The 22,799-nt window shown below is 40.9% G+C and overlaps 1 long non-coding RNA gene across 2 annotated transcripts; it reads right to left on the reverse strand.

Annotated features, from left to right (window-relative positions):
- Positions 1 to 5,640: 5,640 nt before the first annotated feature.
- On the reverse strand, positions 5,641 to 22,799 carry LOC133065914 (uncharacterized). Of its 2 annotated transcripts, none has more exons than XR_009695033.1 (4): positions 22,694 to 22,799; positions 14,160 to 14,288; positions 9,105 to 9,206; positions 5,641 to 7,115 (listed from the first exon to the last, which is right to left on the reverse strand). It is a non-coding gene; the product is annotated as an uncharacterized LOC133065914 (long non-coding RNA). The 2 variants fall into 2 exon arrangements; XR_009695032.1 differs by lacking the exon at positions 22,694 to 22,799 and adding an exon at positions 17,941 to 22,687.

The raw sequence follows: 22,799 nt of genomic DNA on the forward strand, positions 1-22,799 counted from the left end.
TGTGCCAAATGATATATTATGAGGGATGACTTGAGAGGCCCGGACCTGGGAAGGACAGTTTTTAAAGGACTATTTATTGCTGTATCCATTTAAGGAAGAAGTTGGTGGGAAGGAAGGAAGAAAACAGGAAGCAGGGAGGAGAGATGGAAGGAAGGAGGGGAGGGGAGAGAAACACTGCTTTAATCATTTTACTCCACTGGATTTAAACCAGCAAATGTTACAAAAATAACATTTACATTTAAAGAGACATGCTTAAAACTTTCACTTGGATCCCTAATGCATGGTGTCTGACTCCTGGAAATATGATGATAGCCCTTGACTGTTCAGGGCTGTCTTATTTTGGTGATTAAACCCAGCAGACGTTTCATGCGAGTGGAAGGGTAGATCGGTAACCGTGAAGCCTCGTGGGTCCTGCAAAGCGAAGGTTCTCCTCCCATCAGTTTTTAATGGGGCCCATCTTTGCCGTCCTCCCTGGAGCGCAACGTGCTCGGTCTGGACCACGGGGCCAACACTGAGCTGCTGACCTCGGCGTCAGGGCGCCCTCGGTCCTCGTCGGGGAGCCGAGACGCTGACCCAGGCTCCAGCAGGTTGCTGGATCCATCATGTTGATTCTTGGCTCCAATACTAATGTACAGCTAATGAGTTGTATGGGGTACGTATTAACCCAGGCTCTGGCCGTGCTAACGCCAGACTCCCCATGGGATGGAGTTGGGAGGGGGGCAGCAAGATGCCCAGGGCACTGACATCTTAACAGACGTGAGCAATTAGCAAAGCTGTGTTGCAGAATCACTGCTTCTTAGCTTCTGGGAAGTAATAAGCCATCAAGAAGTGGAAAAGCATGCTATCTTATATCTCCTTTTAAATAAAAAATCCTTCCACATCAGAGAGGTGCTTTATGAACTGTGAAATAGGGAGGAAAGTTGAAATGTTTGAAGAGTTGGGTAATAACTTTTATTACCAAGGGGAAGCTGACTTCCAACCCTGCTGTTGAGTAACAGTAGATTTAAGACCTTCGGGCACGGTCATGAGGTACTGACGGCAAGGACATTGGTGACATTTCAAGGCAGTGCTGCGTTATCTGGTTTTTGTTTGTTTTTTTCGGGAGATGACAGGTCAGAGGTACAAAAGGGCATGGTACTCTGGCTGTAGAGGACAGTTGCACACAAACATTTCCACCAGTGCATTCTGGGAGATGGAATTTGCCAGAGAAGGAATCACACCTAATTTTTTATTGCAGTCGGAGTGCCCACCACTGTTACTGGCTCCTAGTTCACGGCACCCGGGTTGAACTGGTTAAGGAGTTGAGAAAACTGATTACAAATCCAGCCATGCTACGGAAGATGGTGTTTGACTTTGGCGCGGCACCTCTCTTAAGTTTGTTCCAACTGCCTCATTTTACAGATGAGGAAACTGAGGCAAAGAAAGGTGAATGACCTTTCACCTTGTCGCACTGCATCCCCTAAGCATTAAGTTTCTGTAGGAAAGGAGGCTGCCTGCTCTGACAGCACGGGTCGACAGTGGACACTGAGGCCCGAAGGCCCCTTCTGCCCCCACGCTGCTCAGTCCAGTTCCTGCTTCCTGGGGAGACCTCTGATGGTGTCTATGAACTCTCGCATGCAGCCCTGCGAAAGGTGATGATGTGTGTGCTTGGTAAACTGAGCTCCATACAAGTGCCAGCTATTATTATAAATTTACTTTTCATGACATTGCTTCCCAAACTGTTGATACAGGTTAAAAGAGGTCATGTAAAAGATAAAGAAGTAATGGGATCCATGATCAAACAACTGAAAACAAGGCTGTGTGTGTGTGTGTGTGAGTCACTCAGTCGTGTCCAACTCTTTGAGACCCTGTGGACGCAACCCACCAGGGCCCTCTGTCCATGGGGTTCTCCAGGCAAGAATACTGGAGTGGATTGCCATGCCTTCCTGCAGGGGATCTTCCTGACCCAGGGTTCAAACCTGTGTCTCTTGCATCTCCTGCATTGGCAGGCAGGTTCTTTACCACTAGGGCCACCTGGGAAGCCCCAAAAGGTTATATTTTACCTATGTTGAAAGCTCTGAGAGGTCTTGATGTAAAGAAACCCTTTGACTGTGTTTACATAGAGGTCCCTAAATCTGTCTCACCGTTTTAACTCTCCATCTTTACCTTTACTAAAGCAGATAGAAAGTATGTGACGTGCTTATCTTGTATAAGTGTCGATAAATGTCACATTCACTTACTGACCATCTCTGAGTGTCTGGTGTGTAAGCAGCAGTGTTGTAGTGTTTCTTGAAAGTTTTGTAAGAAACTTTATCAGAATTGCCTAGAGAGAGGATTCTACTGGTTAAAATGAAGATTCCAGGACACCATCCCAAACTGAATCAGAATCGCCCCAGCAGGCCGGCCGGGAAGTCAGCCTTCTCAGCGAGCTCCCTGGGGCTTCTGAAGCATGTTGGAGTTTGGTAACTGCCGCTGTGTCCCATGGTGAAGAAGAGGGTGGACTCTGGGGTAGGACTTCCTGGTGTGATGACCTCCCAGCGGGGTGGCCTGGACAAGCCCGCTCCATGTTTCTAAGCCCCAGTCTTCTCATGTGTGAAAGGGGTATAATAACTACTTTGCAAAGTTTTGTGAGTATTAAATGATATCACGTAAGCACAATGCTTGTCGTAGCATTTGTCCTAGTCCATCCAAGCGTGTATAACCAAATACCACACACAGGCTGCCTGTGAACAACAGAGACATTTTTCTCATGTCTGGAGGCTGTGAGTCCATGATGAGGGTGCCAGTTTGAGGCCCTCTTTCAGGTCCAAACTTCTTGTATTTTCACTCGACAGAAGTGGGGAGGGATGTCCATGGAGTCACTTTCATAGGAGGTAAAAGCCCATTTAGGAGGCCTCTGCCCTGATCGTGGAATCACCTGCCAAAGTCTCGACATCCTAACTCCATCACCTTGGGGATCGGGAGGGCTTCCCAGTAGCAAAGTGGTAAAGAACCGACCTGCCGATGCAGGAGACACAGGTTCAGTCCCTGGGTTGGGAAGATCCCCTGGAGAAGGGAATGGCTACCAGTTCCAATATTCTTGCCTGGAGAATCCCATGGACATGGAATTCCATGGCGAGCTGTAATCTACAGGGTCACAAAGAGTCAGACACGGCTGAGCGACTAACACTTTAACACACTACCATTACTATTTTTTTTTTTACTTTGTGACCGCCATACAAGATGGAGACGTGAAACAGACATGATCGCTTTCCTTCAGCGCATTCTGTCCAGTGCTAGGGTTAAATTTTGTCAGTTAACTGACAAATACAGACACCACGATATGGAAATTTGGTGATTCACTGTTTGGAAGGACACCTGGAAGGCTCTACAAAGATGATACGTGAGGTAATCTTGAAGTAGATGTCTTCCAGGTAAGAACAAAACAACCCCACTAATAAACAGAAAAACAAACCTAAAAAAAAAAACCACAAAAATTCAAGGAAGTTTACTGCCTATCTGGCATTGCCTTCCTGGTAGCTTTGCGATTTGGCATCCGATCACCTTACGTCCAAAGGTAACTAAACTTTCTCTGATTTAATTTTCTCCAGAGACTATCACATGTGCATATGCTCAGGTGTTCAGTTGTGCCCGACTCTTTCCGACCCCATGGACTGTAGTCCGCCAGGCTCCTCTGTCCCTGGGATTCCCCAGGCAAGCATACTGGAGTGGGTTGCCGTGTCCTCCTCCGGGGGATCTTCCCGACCCGGGGATGTGCCTCTTGCTTCTGCACTGCAGGCAGATTCTTAACCCGCTGAGTCATCAGGGAAGGCCCAGAGATGGCCACAGGAAGTGTTAAAAAAAAAAAAAAAAAAAGACTCTACAAATATTCAAAAATAATTTAAAACTATAGTTCCAGTTTCTTTTTTGACTTTTTCCCCGTACAGCTTCTAGTTGCTATTTGATACCTTTTGATTTTTCTGCTTCTCTCTTGTCCCTGCTCTTTGGTAACTGGCCAACAAGTGGCTCAGAGTGACCATGAACCAAGGTTTAATTACTTCCAAGCTTAGTGATGGATAAAACTAATAACATCCAGCATCAATTTCTTCAGTGCTCTGGTTAGCATTATCAAGAAAATTCAGCAAAGTTAGGTTAATTGCCTGTGGGAGGATCAGCCCCGTTCAAGGGCACACGTGGCCTACAGATGCAAAAAATAGTCCTTGTCCTCAAGTAGTTTATAACCTGATCAAGGAAGGAAACAGCAAAGTGAGAAGTTTCAAAAGCAAATGATGATCCACGGAGAAAATGTGTAAGGGAAAACCACAGTCTAATTGGGCTAAATCAAAGTCCTCCTGTGATTAATTAGACACACATGTGATCAGGTGTGCTGAGACCATTGCTCTAGCCTCATGGTGAGCCCAAAGGAAAGACTTAGGTGGAAAATATGAATTTAGTTAAGTCTCATCTCCGGTACCCTTAGGAATAGCATATTTTCACATGAGGCATCAGGGCTGTGTATATCAAGCCAATTTTTCAAGTATATCCTGTTGGACATGACTGAGTAATTAAACTCAACTGTTTTATTGACTATGCCAAAGCCTTTGACTGTGTGGATCACAACAAACTGGAAAATTCTGAAAGAGATGGAAATACCAGATCACCTGATCTGCCTTCTGAGAAATCTGTATGCAGGTCAAGAAGCAACAGTTAGAGTTGGACATGGAACAACAGACTGGTTCCAAATAGGGAAAGGAGTATGTCAAGGTTGTATATTGTCACCTTGTTTATTTAACTTATATGCAGAATATATCATGCAAAATGCCAGGCTGGATGAAGCACAAGCTGGGATCAAGATTGCTGGGAGAAATATCAATAACCTCAGATATGCAGATAACACTACCCTTATGGCAGAAGGAGAAGAACTAAAGAGCCTCTTGATGAAAGTGAAAGAGGAGAGTGAAAAAGTTGGCTTAAAACTCAACATTCAGAAAACTAAGATCATGGCATCCAGTCCCATCACTTCATGGCAAATAGACGGGGAAACAATGGAGACAGTGAAAGACTTTATTGGGGGGGGGCTCCAAAATCACTGCAGATGGTGACAGCAGCCATAAAATTAAAAGATGCTTGCTCCTTGAAAGAAAAGCTATGACCAGCCTAGATAGCATTATTTAATAATTTTAATATTTTATTAATAATTATTTAATTATTAAATAATTTATTTATAATAATATAATTTTAATATTATTTATATTAATATAATTATTAATTATATAAATTTATATTTATATAATATATTTATATTATATTTATTATATAAAAATATATATAAATATATAAATTAATATATTAATAATTTTAATATTTAATATTATTATTATTAAAAAGCAGAGACATTACTTTGCCAATCCTTTGATGTAGATCCAATTTTTTTTTTTTTGCATAGAAATAAGTTGCCTAAAGGCAAATATTTGAGTTTTTATTTCCTTAAGTTATGGAAAAATAAGAAGACACCTACAGCTATTTTAATGCAGAATATGTCTATAGATTTTTACAACCCTATCCAAATATTCTATAACGGTGTTACCTACACCCATGTCAACAACAACAAAAAAAGGCAAATCACCCTTACTGAATTTTTTCAATAGATTCATCTTAGTTTTCATAGAAACAGTTGTGGGGTTTTTTTTGGAACCATATTTTATTAATTTATAAATAAGTACAAATGAATACATAAGTTTGGGAACAAACACAATTCTCTCTTGATGAGACTGGTGGAGGTGAAGGAGAGCAGGAGACGAGCTGTTTGCCGGACCCAGAGTACTGACTGCGCCTTGGGGATCAGCCTGCACGTTTAATAGCCAGGGAATAGAACGTCGCTGATTTCAAGAGAAGAAAAATGGACTCTATTTATGAAATATCTTAAATCGTATTCACTTATATAGCTTATACACTAACATTCTGATTCATAGAAATGAAAATGAAAAAGAAATCAGCAACAATAATTTTATTGTCCTCACCCTCACACTACCTCCTGAAACGTAAATCCAGTCTTTGTACAGATCTCAAGACTTGCCTCTACCTCCCTTCTGTAAGAAGCCTCCTACTCGCCAGGCATTCACACTCAGACATGCGGCTAATGTGTTTTTTAGTTATCATTTCTGGACAATTAGATAATTTCCAGTGTTCTCCGTCTTACTCCACATCTTAAGTGTATGCTTATGGAATACAAGGTCTAGAGCAGTCTTTTTCTCATAGTGACCATGAAGACACGGTCTCATTTATTAGTGTACATTTTATTACATGTATTTGTTACTTAAAAAAAAACCACAAATGTTCACATGCATTTTATGCTTAATAGTGTATAAAACACTCTCACTCCCCTTTCTCACTAATCTAATAAACCATTGTTGAATGCTTTCTCAGTGCCCTACATGATCCTCTGCCTGGTCAGAGAAGGCAGAAAGGGCCTCTCTGAGACGATGACTTATAAGCCGAGATCCAAATGTGAAAAACCCACAAAATTGCAACAGAGAAGGGAAGCTTTCTTCAGATCCTCTGGTGGTGGGACTGAAGGGAGCATGTTGGAAACATGGTAATAAAGTATGTCAACCAGAGGGAGAGTGGGAAGAAGAGAAGACGGGTGGGCAAAGGGGAAGTGGGTCTGGGTAAGCCCTGGTGAAAATTTCTATTTCATTCTAAGGAAATGGGAATGCTCCAGGTGGCTTTTTTTTTTTTTAAAGATTTTTTGATTAATTTTTGGCTCCACTAGGTTTTTGTCGCTACGCACAGGCTTTCTTTGGCTGCAGTGAGTGGGGACTGCCGCATAGTTGGGCCGTGCAGGGTTCTCACTGTGGTGTCTTCTCTTGTTGCGAAGGAGGGCTCTAATTTGTGTGGGCACAGCAGTTGCGGTACATGGGCTTACTTGCTCCGTGACACGTGGAATCTTCCTGGATCAGGAAATTGAGCCCGTGTTCCCTGTATTGGCAGTCAGATTCTTAACTGCTAGACCACCCAGGGAAGCCCCCATTGAAGTGTTTCAAGGAAGCGAATGACATATTCTAATTTATAATTAAAAGTTCATCCTGGCTTCTGATTGGAGAATGGTGGAAGCTGAAAGATCAGTTGGCAGACTAGTGTGGATTGATCTCACAGACCTGTTGAACCAAAGAAGTCAGACATGAAAGAGTATATCCTGTACTATACATTGATTTCTATATGTTGTAGATACATGATATTCTATGCATTGATTGTGTGGGGTTTACCAGTAATTCAAGCAGGAGTGGATGGTGGTTAGACTAGTCTGCATGAGGCTTCAGTACGTATAAATTCTTATTGCAAACTGATAAACTAGGAGAGAGGAATGTGGTCATTCTGCATGTTATAGACATAAAAAAACAAGTTAAAAGAACCAAATGCCTTACTTAAAATCACAAGCTAGTTGTAGTGGATCTAGGTCCCAAGTTCAAAGTATTCTATTCATTTTATTAACCATAATGAATAATAAAGTAATCATTATATTTTATATACTTATATAAATTATTGAAAAGGTAATATACTTTATGTATATACTTTGTAAATTAATACTGTATGTATAAAAAGGTATATGTATACTTTTATACAAAGGACTTTTACTCAATAATAAAAGGGTAAAAAAATGAAAAATGACTGGACATGTAACAGCATGGATTAAAAAATATATATGACAAAACTCAATAAATTTATCTTCCTTATTTCAGAAAATATAAATGACTTACTAAATATGTAGAGTCAAACATGACAGTGCTGAGCTGAGAATCCAAGTTTCTGAAGTTGGGTAATACAGCCATAGATCTTGGGCCTGAAGCTACTGAAGAACCCTAACTTCTGACCCCTAGGTCAAGTGTCATGACATACTAGTAACCAAGCCTAACCCTCTTTGGAAATGTGAGTAATAAATCCTAGAAGTCAAGAATATGTCCCACATGGACAATATAGACTCCTTTCTAGAACAGGAGTAGGTGTGCTGAATATTGGAAAAATTTTCAAGACCACAGAATGATTTTAGGTCCTGGACCATGCAGAAAGACTGCTTTTCTAAGACACGCTTTGAAAATCCAGAATGAGACAAAGAATCAAGACAGCTTAAAATAAGCCCCGTGAAAGGACTGGGGTAGCTTATCAGAATTTAGAGTCATTCTAATCACACCTTTGACAGTGGTGTCCACACGATGGATGCTGCTGAGCTGTTAATAGGACACGATGCCCTTAGAGGAATGGCATTTTGGCAAAATGCAATATCTTCCGACTAACAGTTCACTTTTTATAAGACTCTATTTATGGACCGCATACTTTTATACGATCTCATTAGCCAGCCATTAATCATTTCTAAGTCTGTCTATATTATATAATTTTCAATGTCTGAATGTGCATTTGTGAAAACTGTGTTGTACTTGTATAGAATTGTGGTTTATAAAGCATTTCGGGCCTGAATCCTCAGACAATGAGGAGGAGATGAGAGATGCTGGCTCCTTCACCTTATCTATACTTCCTTGGGTCAACTAGAGTCATTGCAGGGTGGAGGGGGTGGGGGGGGTGGTACACATCCTGAGAAATCTCAGCTTGAGTGACACCTGAACAACTTAAGAGATGGAAATGATTGAAGAGGCTGGCTTTAAGAATAATGTTTTTGTGGGCATCTAATTTCTCTAAAGGCTTCCCAGGTAGCTCAGCTGGTAGAGAATCTGCCTGCAATTCAGGAGACCCCAGTTCGATTCCTGGGTAGGGAAGATCCCCTGGAGAAGGGAGAGTCTACCCACTCCAGTATTCTTGGGCTTCCCCGGTGGCTCAGATGATAAAGAATCTGTCTGCAATGTGGGAGACCTGGGTTTGATCCCTGGGTTGGGAAGATCCTCTGGAGGAGGGCATGGCAACCCACTCCAGTATTCTTGCCTGGAGAATTCCATGGACAGAGGAGCCTGGCAGGCTACAGCTCAGAGGGTGGCAAAGAGTCAGACATGACTGAGCTTGCACACGTGCAAACTCTCTAGGACTGTGATTTTGTTATTCCTACACAATAATGTCACATCTCATGTTAGAATACAATACACTAAGGCGTATCCTTGATGCAGATGTGAGCAACCAACAGACAGAAAGTGAACTCTTACTTTGTCCTGTGGTATTTGCCTTATGCAGAGCATTCCAAATCAGGAAGCTCCTCCTCGCTTTAAAAGTGGATGGATGTATAACTGATTCACTTTGTCGTATACCTGAAAGTAACACAACATGATAAATCAACTTCAGTAGAATTAAAAAAAATAAATGGATCAGAAGGGGGAAAACAGAGGAGAATTAATGAATTGTTAGACAGAAGGCATCCAAGTTACCAGAAAAAGTACACTGGATCTTATTAAAACTAAGTCTTCTGGTTCTGGTTCAAGTTATTCAAACCCAGCATGGTAATTCACTTTATTACTCTGTATTAATTAACTATGAGTGTTGTACCAAGTGCCACAAATTTGGTGGTTTAAACAAAAGTAATTTACTGTCTCAGAATTTTAGAAGCTAGAAGCTCAAAATTAATTTTTTCTTATTTTTGGTTTGAAATTATAATTTGATTTTTCTAGCTTTATTGAGGCATAATTGACAAAGGCTATGTATATTTAAGGAGTAAAATGTGAGGTTTTGTTATATTTATACATTGTAAAATGATTGTCACAAATTAACATTTCCATTTCCATCACCTCCCGTAGTTTTCATGTGTGTGTGTGTGTGTGTGTGTGTGGTGAGAGCATTTAAGATGCTCTTAAATCCTCTTAGCCAACTGTAAGTATTCAATTCAAATTCCCTTCGTAAAGAGAAGGGAAACTAAAATTATTTTAGGACCCACTGTGTTCAGGGCTTCTATATCCTATGTGTGTGTGTGTGTCCTACATGCAAACGTATATGATAAAGCGCATGGTTCAGAAGGCGTGAGCTGTTCATAAATGATCCCCAAGTCTGGAAGATCCCCTGGAGAAGGGAATGGCTACCCACTCCAGTATTCTTGCCTGGAAAATTCCATGGACAAAGGAGCCTGGCATGCTACAGCCCATGCCGTCACTCAGACTCCAAAACGACTTAGCACTCATGCACAGAGAGACGTATTTTAGAGATGATTAAACAGACTTGCCCAGGGTTTACAATCTTTGACTCAGGTGCTACACCAACATCTATTCTTTCCCAAAACTTGTGTTACTTTTTACTAAATCAAATAATCTGAAATACATACCACATATTCCTTCCTTTGTATCTCTTTAAATCCCAAATCATGGATACTATTACTGTCAAAGCACCTGAATTGATCCTGTATATTGCCAAATTATTAAATTACAAGTTATTGAGTTGAGAATGATAATTTCTCCCTCCAAAGAAATGGAATCTTACTATTTCTCTGACAGTTTTTCCCCTTCTCTAGTGTCCTATCACTGGGGACTACCCAAAGAAGCCTTTAACTACAGATTTCTGATTAATCTGTTTTCTTTAGATACTGCTTGGTAATGACAGAATGGTCCATGGGGACAGTTTTGCAATGGATACTTTCAACAATGATGGGAACACAGAACTAAACAGAGTATCAAGAGACAGTTAATGCAGTAGAAACATCTGGTCTGTTTTTGCAGCAGAATTAGCATATGATTATCATCTGATTATTATTATCATCTCAGAAATCATCTGAACCTATAACGATACCTCTGATTGCAGAGGTGGGGAGGGAACCCTGGTGGAGGGAAAGGAGACTTCAGCCTCATAGTTTAATTTCAGAGAATAAACACTTGTGTACTCTAATCTAACCTTGATGCACTCCCTATAGTCCAAGGTATGGGAGCATTTAAGGAGAGGCTCCTGGAGAGAGGTAGGAGGAGCTGAAGCACTTTGGGCTGAATCAGAGAAACCAGAGGTAAATGTTCCAGACTGACAACCTGTAGTGTCTCACTGTGAGATGGGTCCTGTGTGTGTTCGTGTGTGTGTGTGTGTGTGTGTGCTAAGTTGCTTCAGTTGTGTCCAACTCTTTGTGACCCTATAAACTGTAACCATCCAGGCTCCTCTGTCCATGGGATTCTCCAGGCAAGAATACTGGCATGGATTTCCATGCCCTTCTCCAAAGGATCTTCCTGACCCAGGAATCACACCATAGTCTCTTATGTCTCCTGCATTGACAGGTGGGCTCTTTACCTCTAGTGGCACCTGGGTATCCCCCTCATCTTCACACACAGGGAGTTTTGCTAAAGTTTTATTCCTGGCTTCCAGCTGAACCTGCACTTTTTCACTCCCATAAGAGGTGATTTATGTGATTGAATGAATATGGGAGAAGAAACTGGGTACCCAGTCCTTTCTTTTCCCCTCCCCATTTCTCTCTCTACTTCTCCTTCTCTTCCCTTCTGTCCCTTCTTCCTCCCCTCTCTCCAAAGAGATCAGCCCTCCTCAGCCACATGATACTTGGACAGCCCAGACTAAGCTCAACCCCTGCAGGAAGAACTCAAATGACCAGCTAAGGCGGTGCCTTAAGAACCATGTCTAATGAGTTCAGGGGTGACAAGGAGAAGAGCAGAGCAGGTGAAAACAATTTTCTTTTAACTGCTACTAGCAGAGTAGAAGAGACAAATATCTGGGGGGTTTAGTGCAGTTATTTTATTTTGGAAAACATAGATATTAGCCTAGTGTGTTAGTTGCTCAGTCATGTCCAACTTTTTGCAACCGCATGGACTATAGCCCACAGGGCTCCTCTCTTCATGGAATTCTCCGGGAAAGAATACTGGAATGGGTAGCCATTTCCTTCTCCAGGGGATATTCCTGACCCAGGGATTGACCCCTGTCTCCAGCATTGCAGGCAGATTCTTTACCATCTAAGCCAACAGGGAAGCCCCAGATAAAAGTCTTAAGTGAGATGGTTTCAAGAACTCAGTAAGAACTATTTTTATAACTAATCCTGAAATTATGACAACACACCCCAATGAGGAAAAAATTATTGAATTATAGAGTTAGAAAGAAGCTGACTCTGGGAAGAATGTTATCTATTAGTCATTCTCACCATAGTAAGAAGTAATGTATTCAAATTGTTTTCCCTTAATACCTAACATTTAGTCAAAATTGACCATTTTTTTCAATGAAATCAATTAAAGAAATTTTAACATTCCTTTTAAACAATGGCTTTCACTTTTAGCTTCTTTTCTCCAAGAGCCAAACAAGTTGGTTTGAACTCTCTGTATTTCTATCCATGGAAATTGGAAGAGTAAATGACCATACATTCCAGTTTGCGTGAAATAGTCCCATTCATGCCTATTGTTCCAGTGCCCTCTCTGGTTTATATTTGTCCCATAGTTTTCCTTTTGTGAAGTGTAAAGTTGTTGTTAATGTGCATTGAATTAAGTCATGATGGGTTTGGCAGCCATCCATTCTGTTCTTCCAGTCAGCCGTGGTCCCATCTTAGGGCAGCAGTTGTTATATCATAGGCTATTTGAAATCCAAACTGTTCAGATCTGTAGAACAAATGTCAGCATCTACTTCAAAAGATAGACATTATTTCAGAAATCCCCTGCTTGAGTGAGTTGTGTTTATGTATTATTATAAAAAACATGACTTTTCATTTGGATCAAATGGTTCCATTTTCTGTTTAATTTCACTTACTGTCAATTCCACATTTTCTTGTGCACTTACAAAACCTGAAATAATGGCTATTGATATATGTGTTTTGGTTTCATGAGTGTAGGAAAAACTTAGTAAACCAGGAAGTGATGTCAGCTTTATGTTAGTGTCATCAGAGCCTTTAGGTAGAAAATCAGTTAAAATAATTGGAATAATTTTTTGATCCTTTTGTGCAATTTATAGAATCAAAAGTAGAGTGTTTGGACGTGCATTCTGCTCAAAGTGAGATATTTTACATTATCGTGACTGCTACTGCAAATTCAGTAAGAGTCTAGCATCAAAGATAAAGAGTATTGGTGATTTTTTGGTAGTAATATAAATGCAGATTTTGGTGGAGCATAACCTTATGGTATTAACAATATACATACTTGATCAAGAGATCTATAAAGAATTATTATTAATTTTCTTCTTGTGATAATGACATTATGGTTATATTTTTAAAAGAAGCCTCTATCTTTTAGTATATACACTGAAATGTCTCTGACTGCAATGTCAGTATGTATGAGATATACCTCAAATAAACCCGTGTTTTGCTCATTGTTTTCATGCTCAGTCACTCAGCTGGGAGTCTGCCAGGCTCCTCTGTCTGTGGGATTTTTCCAGGAAAGAATACTGGAGTAGGTTGCCATTTCCTCCTCCAGGGGATCTTCCTGACCGACGATCAGACCCACATCTACTGTGTCTTCTCTGCCTCCTGCATTGCAGGTGGATTCTTTACCACTGAGCCACAGGGGAAGCCCAGATCGATCTTAGGATGAGGGAATATGCTGCTGCTGCTGCTGCTGCTAAGTCACTTCAGTCATATCCGACTCTGTGCGACCCCATAGATGGCAGCCCACCAGGCTCCTCCGTCCCTGGGATTCTCCAGGCAAGAACACTGGAGTGGGTTGCCATTTCCTTCCCCAATACGAGGGAATATATGTGGGTACAAATGAAGCAAGAGTGGTTGTGAATTGATGGGTGGTTTTATGTGAACAGGAGAAGGCAATGGCACCCCACTCCAGTACTCTTGCCTGGAAAATCCCATGGACGGAGGAGCCTGGTAGGCTGGTATGTGAGGACTTACTGAACTCTTTTACATATTTTCTTTGATTGCTTGAAATTGTCCACAGTAAAGAGGAAGGAGAGAGGAACAGACAGAGACAGAGAGAAACAAAAACTTAAGTTTTAAAAGCTTTGTGATAAGGCAAATGACATAAAATATTCAGGATCGCAGCAAGAAATCAGACTTTAGAATGTTGGATCTTTCAAAGATTAATTTAAGAATCATATTAGGTATGCTGCAATAGTAGTAAACCTTTTTGCAAATAAATCTTCTAGATTTAATTGCATTTTTTTGGGACTCGATTGGAAATCTTGAAATAATCAAAATGCACTATCAGTTTCTTATGGTTTTTGCAAACCGTATTTAGGATATCCTGTATGTTAAGGGTCCTAAATCACCACTGTCATTACCTGATGATCATCACTCCCATTATAAGGACAAATATACCATTTGAATGCTTCTGGCTCCTTTTGGCATGAAAAAACGGACTTACTCATTTGAATATGAGTGATGCAGGGAGCAATTTTCAGAGAAATTACAGGTATATCCTCCAGAGTCCTTTTGCTCTGTGATTTGTTGTTCCCATTTCAGCTGCTCCAGTGGTGACTGAACGTAGCACAGTCTGTGCGAGAAAACACTATTAGGATCATTGTAATTGTTCTTGTTATCACAGAAGTATTAATAGTTTTCTGTAGAGAACAGATCTTTCAGTCTGATTCATTATTTTAATGGCCTTCTGAAAAGCACTTTCTTTGTTTCACTTCTGAAATAGAACTTAGAAAAAATATCTTTAGTTGAGACATTCAGAAACATCTGTAATTTCACACAATGCATACAGAATAAACCCCCACCGAATTATTTCCTAAAAGTATTTGTTGAAAAGTAAATGAATTTTAGTTTATCATAATATTACTTTCCACCTATTATTTTAACTCCTTTTTTTGTGACAAGAAGAAAAAAATGTTTAACTGATGATATGAAATTTCTATCTTACATTGTTAAAAACACCACTAAATATCACAAACTGTAGTAAAATGTAGTAAAGGATCAAATATTGAAAAGTTAAATAAAGGATTAAAGGTTGAATTATTTAACATCACCCTCAAATATAGTATTTTGTTTTCATATTTCAGTTCAGTTCAGTCACTCAGTCGTGTCCAACTCTTTGCGACCCCATGAATCACAGCACGCCAGGCCTCCCTATCCATCACCAACTCCCGGAGTTTGCTCAAACTTATGTCCATTGAGTCGGTAATGCCATCCAGCCATCTCATCCTCTGTCACCCGCTTCTCCTCCTGCCTTCAATCTTTCCCAGCATCAGGGTCTTTTCCAATGAGTCAGCTCTTCCCATCAGGTGGCCAAAGTATTGGAGTTTCAGCTTCAGCATCAGTCCTTCCAGTGAACATCCCGGACTGATCTCCTTCAGGATGGACTGGTTGGCTCTCCTGGCAGTCCAAGGGACTCTCAAGAGTCTTCTCCAACACCGCAGTTCAAAAGCATCAAATTCTTTGGCACTCAGCTTTCTTTATAGTCCAGCTCTCACATCCATGCATGACCACTGGAAAAACCATAGCCTTGACTAGAAGGACCTTTGTTGGCAAAGTAATGTCTCTGCTTTTTAATATGCTGTCTAGGTTGGTCATAACTGTCCTTCCAAGGAGTAAGCGTCTTTAAATTTCACGGCTGCAATCACCATCTGCAGTGATTTTTGGAGCCCTTGTGGCTCAGCTGGTAAAGAATCCGCCTGCAATGCGGGAAACCTGGGTTCAATCCCTGGGTTGGGAAGATCCCTGGAGAAGGGAAAGGCTACCCACTCCAGTATTCTGGCCTGGAGAATTCTAGGTCACAAAGAGTTGGACTTGACTGAGCGACTTTCACTCTCTCACTCTCTAAGTGGGAAAGGTACTACTCATTGCTCAGAATTTGCCTTCAAAGTAGATTTTACTATGTCACATGAATATTGTGGATACTGAAATGTAAATATCTTATTAATAATAGTATCTTCCTATTGTCCTTGCTCAAGGCACCAATAACAAGTAGGGCAAATTCCAACATTAATGCTAGTAGATATAGGTTTGCGTATCAAATAGCCTTCCTGATAATTTAGAACTTTTTTCACAGACTTCTTGTCATATATGATTACATCACTATTGTTTTATATACCTCATAATAAGGCTGATGAATCACTTGTGCCCTTCCAAGTTCTTATTATTTGCAAGTTCTTTACATGATTAGTATAATCGTTAATCACTTTTTGCAAGAGTGTTTGAAAGATATCTGTCCATTTTGAAGTTTACTTAAGGTAGTGCTAGGTAATATTTTATCTAAATCAAGTCCCACCAGGGACAGACAGACTAGACAGTGTAATAGGAGCTGGCAGTGACTGGCTGAACCAGGCGGGTCTGGAAACCTCCTCAGACTGCGGACCTTCTCCTCTTCCCAGCAGGCGTCTTCTCTGGGGAAGATGAACTGAGAGCGTGTCTAATTGAATAGAAATATAAATAACTCAACTTGCTTTTCTTCTTTTGGACAGCAATAACTAAATCTTCTCTTTGACACCAAGTAATCGTCTTTCACTGTTCATATTGAAGATTATAATTGAGACCAGAGATTGGAATTTTTTTTATATAAAGGACAGATAGTAAATATGTTAGGCTTCTTGAGTCACACAGCCTCACCTGCAACTACTCAGTTTTGCCATTACTGCATGAAGGCAGCCATAAAATATATGTATAGAGATGAGTAGGTCTGTGTGCCAATAAAACTTTATTTGCAAGAACAGATGCAGACCAGATTTGTTCCATAGTTAGTTAACTTTGATTTAGCTGATTAATCATGGAGCCAAATTTGGATTGAAAGTTTGGATTCAAATTTGAGATTCGAAGAGACCTGATTTTCAGAGTGGACTGGAAAGTACCTGAAATTCCTCAGAGAACAAAAGATAAGGGTTCAATGAGTGAGGACTTGAGAGACCTGTAAGAGTTGGAAGTTGAAGTAAATAACTATGATACTAGTGCTTGAGAACTCTAAGGAAATAATGGATGGTAACCAGGGCAAGAGTAGGCTGTTGTGAGAATGGCTGACATGAAGTAAAAGTAAGATTTGTTGACGTTGGAAAGGTCTGAGAATGGATGGTCGATTGGAAAGCTGTGGAAGGGATGTTGAAAGTTCCATAGCAATTATCTAATCTATCCCTCTTGTATTAACAGATACTTTAAAATGTAAACATTATTAAAATTTTTGCTGTTTGAGAAGTGAAGGATATAACTAGACAACTAGATATTTTAGGAGAAACCCCTAAGACAAACTCCCCAGGAGCTGGTAATTCTTCCTTCCTAGGTGATGGGGAAATAGTGGTAAATTATAATTGTGAAGTCTTCCTTTAAAGAATTATGTGGTCTCTGCCTTGGGGAGTTTATATTACAAAGGAGGAAGCAAACAAGGTACAGATAAATTGTGTATAAATAAGCTTGGGCTGCCATAAAAAAAAATATCAAATACTGGGTGACTTAAACAAGAGACAGTTGTCTCTCACTGGAAGCTGGGAAGTCCAAGATGAAGGTGTTGGCAGCTTCAGTTCCCAGAAAGGATTCTCTTCCTGGCTTTCACATAGCTAGCTTCTCTCTATGTTCTTACACGATATAAAGTGCTCTGGCATTCTCTTTTCTTCTTATGTTGTTGTTCAGTCACTAAGTTGTGGCCAACTCTTTGTGACCCCATGGACTGCAGCACACCAGGCTTCCCTGTCCTTCAGTATCTCCTGGAGTTTATTCAAACTCATGTCCACTGAGTTGGTGATGCCATCCAACCATCTCATCCTCTGTCATCCCCTTCTCCTCCTGCCTTCAATCTTTCCCAGCATTAGAGTCTTCTCCAATAAGTTGGCTCTTCACATCAGGTGGTCTAAGTACTGGAGCTTCAGCATCAGTCCTCCCAATGAATATTCAGGGTAGATTTCCTTTAGGATTGACTGGTTTGGTCAATAAGTGAACTAATCCCACCATAGTGTCCCCACTCTCATGATCTTATCTAAACCTTCTTAAAGCCTCACATCCAAATTTCATCACACTGGGGGCTAAAGTTTCACCATATGAATTTCAGAGGATGGATACAAGCATTTAGTTCATAACAAACTGTCATATTCAAAAGTAAACATATATTATGAAGTATACTAGCAAAAGGAATAAAAATGGTGATATGATGGGGGTGAGTTTAAGGGGGCAATCCTATCAGAGTCATCAGGGAAGTTTTTTCTCAGAAGGTGACACATTACCCATATTTAAATGATGAGAAGGATCCATGCATTGACTGGGAAAACTACTCCAGGTAGAAGTAACAACAAGAATCGTGGCTCAGAAGCAAGGAAGAGCCTGGCACATTCCAGAATCTATGAGAAGGCTGCCAGGGTGACAGCAGAGGAAGCAAGGGTGGAAATGGCATAGGATAAGGCTTGTCCCCCAAGGTTCTTGAGACGGATTCTTCTTTTCTTTCCCAATGTGTTGTGAAATTTTCATGAGATTTCATTTCTCCCCGCCCTTTGAAAAACAGAATACAGTAGCAATCAGGAAGCTAAACTCTGAACCGAGATGGCCTGAGTCTGAAAAGTGGGTCTGCTCTGTGCCATGTGTGTTCTCTGGGCACTAGCTTCCTAATGTATAAAACGGGGGAAGCGGTATCTACTTTTAAGTGGCTGATGTGTTCAGAGCACTTGGAACGGTGCCTATCACTTATTTTAGTTCAGGGTTAGCTCTGACTTGAACCACACTGTGAAAGACTCACTGCTCTGACAAATCATTAAGTTTTCATCTTATCAGTCTCAGCATGAACACTGTTCTTCATTGGACTTCCCTGGTGGTCCAGTGGACACTGATTCATCCCTGGTCCAGAAAGATTCCCACATGCCATGAGGCAATTAAGCCCACGAGCCCCAACTACTGAGCCCACGCTTACAGCCTGTGTTCTGCAACAAGAGAAGCCACCACAATGAGAAGCTTGAGCACCTCAACTAAAGAGTAACCTGAATGTAGTAACAAAGACACAGAACAGCCGAAAATACAATTACTTAATTTTTTCAAAAGTCTGTTTGTCATTACTCCCCAACCTCTCACTGAACAGCTGACATCAAATGACAACACTGATCTCTGGGCATTCGCCCTGCTACTGGGTTGCTGTAGGCTATGAGTGGCAGTATTAGTCTGCTGTGGCCTTTGTCCAAAAGGATTTATTTTCACAAATAGCACTAGGATATCCTGTCCTCAGACACACGGCCGCAGAGTGAGAGCATGGGGCAGGAATCCTAAAAAGGTTGTGGTGGCCCCCGTGGAGCAGTTCTGCCCAAAGGCTTTGCCCTGATGCATTTGTCCACTGAACCCTCAAGATCCAGACCTGTGAGAACCAGCTCTTTATACTTCGAGCTTCTATCTTTGACTTCCATCTGCTTTTCAGAGAACTGAAAGTTTAAGTGAACTTTGAAGCTACTTCTTTCTAGCCTTGACCTTTTCACTACAGTAAAACTGAACTGTTTTTATAAGCATTCATCTCTGTCTGAAAGCCCTTCCTCTTTTTCTCCCATATTTACCTCCTCCTTCTCACCATGACTCCCACTGTCTCCATTGGCACGTCTTACTCAGATTCAATATGCTACTAGAGATCAGTGGAGAAATAACTCCAGAAAGAATGAAGAGATGGAGCCAAAGAAAAAACAACACCCATTTGTGGATATGACTGGTGATGGAAGCAGGTCTGACGCTATAAAGAGCAATATTGCATAGAAAGCTAGAATGGTAGGTCCATGAATCAAGGCAAATTGGAAGTGGTCAAACAGGAGATGGCAAGAGTGAATGTTGACATTTTAGGAATTAGTGAACTAAAATGGACTAGAATGGGTGAATTTAACTCAGATGAACATTATATCTACTACTATGGGCAAGGATCCCTTAGAAGAAATGGAGTAGCCATCATGGTCAACAAAAGAGTCTGAAATGCAGTACTTGGATGCAATCTCAACGACAGAATGATCTCTGTTCATTTCCAAGGCAAACCTTTCAATATCACGATAATCCAAGTCTATGCCCTGACCAATAATGTTGAAGAAGCTGAAGTTGAATGGTTCTATGAAGACATAACTACAAGACCTTTTAGAACTAACACCCAAAAAAGATGTCCTTTTCATTATAGGGGACTGGAATGCAAAAGTAGGAGTCGAGAAATGTCACGAGTAATAGGCAAATTTGGCCTTGGAATACAGAAGGAAGTGGGGCAAAGGCTCATAGAATTTTGCCAAGAGAACGCACTGGTCATAGCAAACACTCTCTTCCAACAACACAAGAGAAGACTCTACACATGGATATCACCAGATGGTCAACACTTAAATCAGACTGATTATATTCTTTGCAGCCAAAGATGGAGAAGCTCTATACAGTCAGCAAAAACAAGACTGGGAGCTGACTGTGACTCAGATCATGAACTGCTTATTGCCAAATTCAGACTTAAATTGAAGAAAGTAGGGAAAACCACTAGATCATTCAGGTATGACCTAAATCAAGTCCCTTACAATTATACAGTGGAAATTACAAATAGATTAAAGGGACTAGATCTGATAGAGTGCCTGATGAGCTATGGATGGAGGTTCGTGACACTGTACAGGAGACAGGGATCAAGACCATCCCCAAGGGGAAAAAAAAAATGCAGAAAAGCAAAATGGTTTTCTGAGGAGGCCTTACAAATAGCTGTGAAAAGAAGAGAAGTGAATAGCAATGGAGAAAAGGAAAAATATACCCATTTGAATGCAGAGTTCCAAAGAATAGCAAGGAGAGATTAGAAAGCCTTCCTCAGTGATCAGTGCAAAGAAACAGAGGAAAACAACAGAATGAGAAAGAATAGAGATCTCTTCAAGAAAATTAGAAATAACAAGGAAATATTTCATGCAAAGATGGGCTCAATAAAGGACAGAAATGGTATGGACCTAACAGAAGCAGAAGCTGTTAAGAAGAGTTGGCAACAATACACAGAAGAACTGTACAAAAAAGATCTTCATGACCTAGATAATCACGATGATGTGATCACCCACCTAGAGCCAAACATCCTGGAACGTGAAGCCAAGTGGGCTTTAGGAAACATCACTACAAACAAACCTAGTGGAGGTGATGGAATTCCAGTTGAGCTATTTCAAATCTTAAAAGATGATGCTGTGAAAACACCACACTCAATATGCCAGCAAATTTGGAAAACTCAGCAGTGACCACAGGACTGGAAAAGGTCAGTTTTCATTCCAATCCCTAAGAAAGGCAATGCCATAGAATGCTCAAACTACTGCACAACTGCACTCATCTCACACGCTAGTAAAATAATGCTCAAAATTCTCCCAGCCAGGCTTCAACAATACGTGAACCATGAACTTCCAGACATTCAAGCTGGTTTTAGAAAAGGCAGAGGAACCAGAGATCAAATTGCCAACATCCACTGGATCATCGAAAAAGCAAGAGAGTTCCAGAAAAACATCTATTTCTGCTTTATTGACTATGCCAACGCCTTTGACTGTGTGGATCACAACAAACTGTGGAAAATTCTTCAAGAGATGGGAATACCAGACCACCTGGCCTGCTTCCTGAGAAATCTGTATGCAGGTCAAGAAGCAACAGTTAGAACTGGTCATGGAACAACAAACTGGTTCCAAATAGGAAAAGGAGTACGTCAAGGCTGTATATTGTCACCCTGCTTATTTAACTTATATGCAGAGTACATCATGAGAAACCCTGGGCTGGATGAAGCACAAGCTGGGATCAAGATTGCTGGGAGAAATATCAATAACCTCAGATATGCAAATGACACCACCAATCTGAAAGAAAGTGAAGAAGAACTAAAGAACCTCTTGATGAAATTGAAAGAGGAGAGTGAAAAAGTTGGCTTAAAACTCAACATTCAGAAAACTAAGATCATGGCATCTGATTCCATCACTTCATGGCAAATAGATGGGGAAAGAGTGGCAGATTTTACTTTTTTGGTCTTCAAAATCACTGCAGATGGTGACTGCAGCTGTGAATTAAAAGACACTTACTCCTAGAAAGGAAAATTATGACCAACCTAGACAGCATATTAAGAAGCAGAGACATTACTTTGTCCACAAAGGTCCATCTAGTCAAGGCTATGGTTTTTCCAGTAGTCATGTGAATGTGAGAGTTGGACTATAAACAAAGCTGAGCGCTAAAGAATTGATGCTTTTGAACTGTGGTGTTGAGAAGACTCTTGAGAGTCCCTTGGACTGCAAGGAGATTCAACCAGTCCATTCTAAAGGAGATCAGTCCTGAATATTCATTGGAAGAACTGATGATGTGGCTGAAAGGCCAATACTTTGGCCACCTAATTCGAGGAACTGACTCATTTGAAAAGACCCTGATGCTGGGAAAGATTGAAGGTGGGAGGAGAAGGGGATGACAGAAGATGAGATGGTTGAATGACATCACTGACTCAATGGACATGGGTTTGAGTAAACTTCAGAAGTTGGTGATGGACAAGGAAGCCTGTCGTGCTGCACTCTATGGGGTCGCAAAGAGCGGGACACGACTAAGTGACTGAACTGTTAACTGACTCAGGCTCCTACTTTGTTACATTTGAGGGATTAATTCAGTTGTTTCCTCTTGTAGGAAGGCCCCCTGATATCTTCCTCCCTTCCTTTGCCCCCACCAGGTGGGTTAAGTTCCCCTCTTTCTAACCTCTACATTATCCTGCACATACCTTAATCAAAGCAGTTGTATACACTCTTGGCTGTGTGTTTTTCCTTTTTCTCTAGAATATATGTACTTTGGCATCAGGGTCCCTGTGACTGGATCTCATACATAAATCTCCAATGTCTACGTCAGCACCCGGAACCCAGGTGCTCAGTAAATGTTCACTGAATGAATGAACGATGACTAAATAAACTATCTCCTCTAGGGTTTTTTCTGTATTCCTGTCCTCAGTCCCTGGTTATCCCCACACAGCATCCCATACATCCCCTACAGCATCTTTTCTCCTGTGGGCATATCTACCTTTCAGGTGATCTGCTCCATTGTTAGGCTACTTTATTTTCAGTAAAATTCTCTGGACAGAAACTTCACTCCAAGCATCTCCTAGCTTCAGGCATTAACTCTTCGG

The sequence above is a fragment of the Dama dama genome, chromosome 12, assembly GCF_033118175.1.
Source record: "Dama dama isolate Ldn47 chromosome 12, ASM3311817v1, whole genome shotgun sequence".
Taxonomy (NCBI): Eukaryota; Metazoa; Chordata; class Mammalia; order Artiodactyla; family Cervidae; genus Dama; species Dama dama.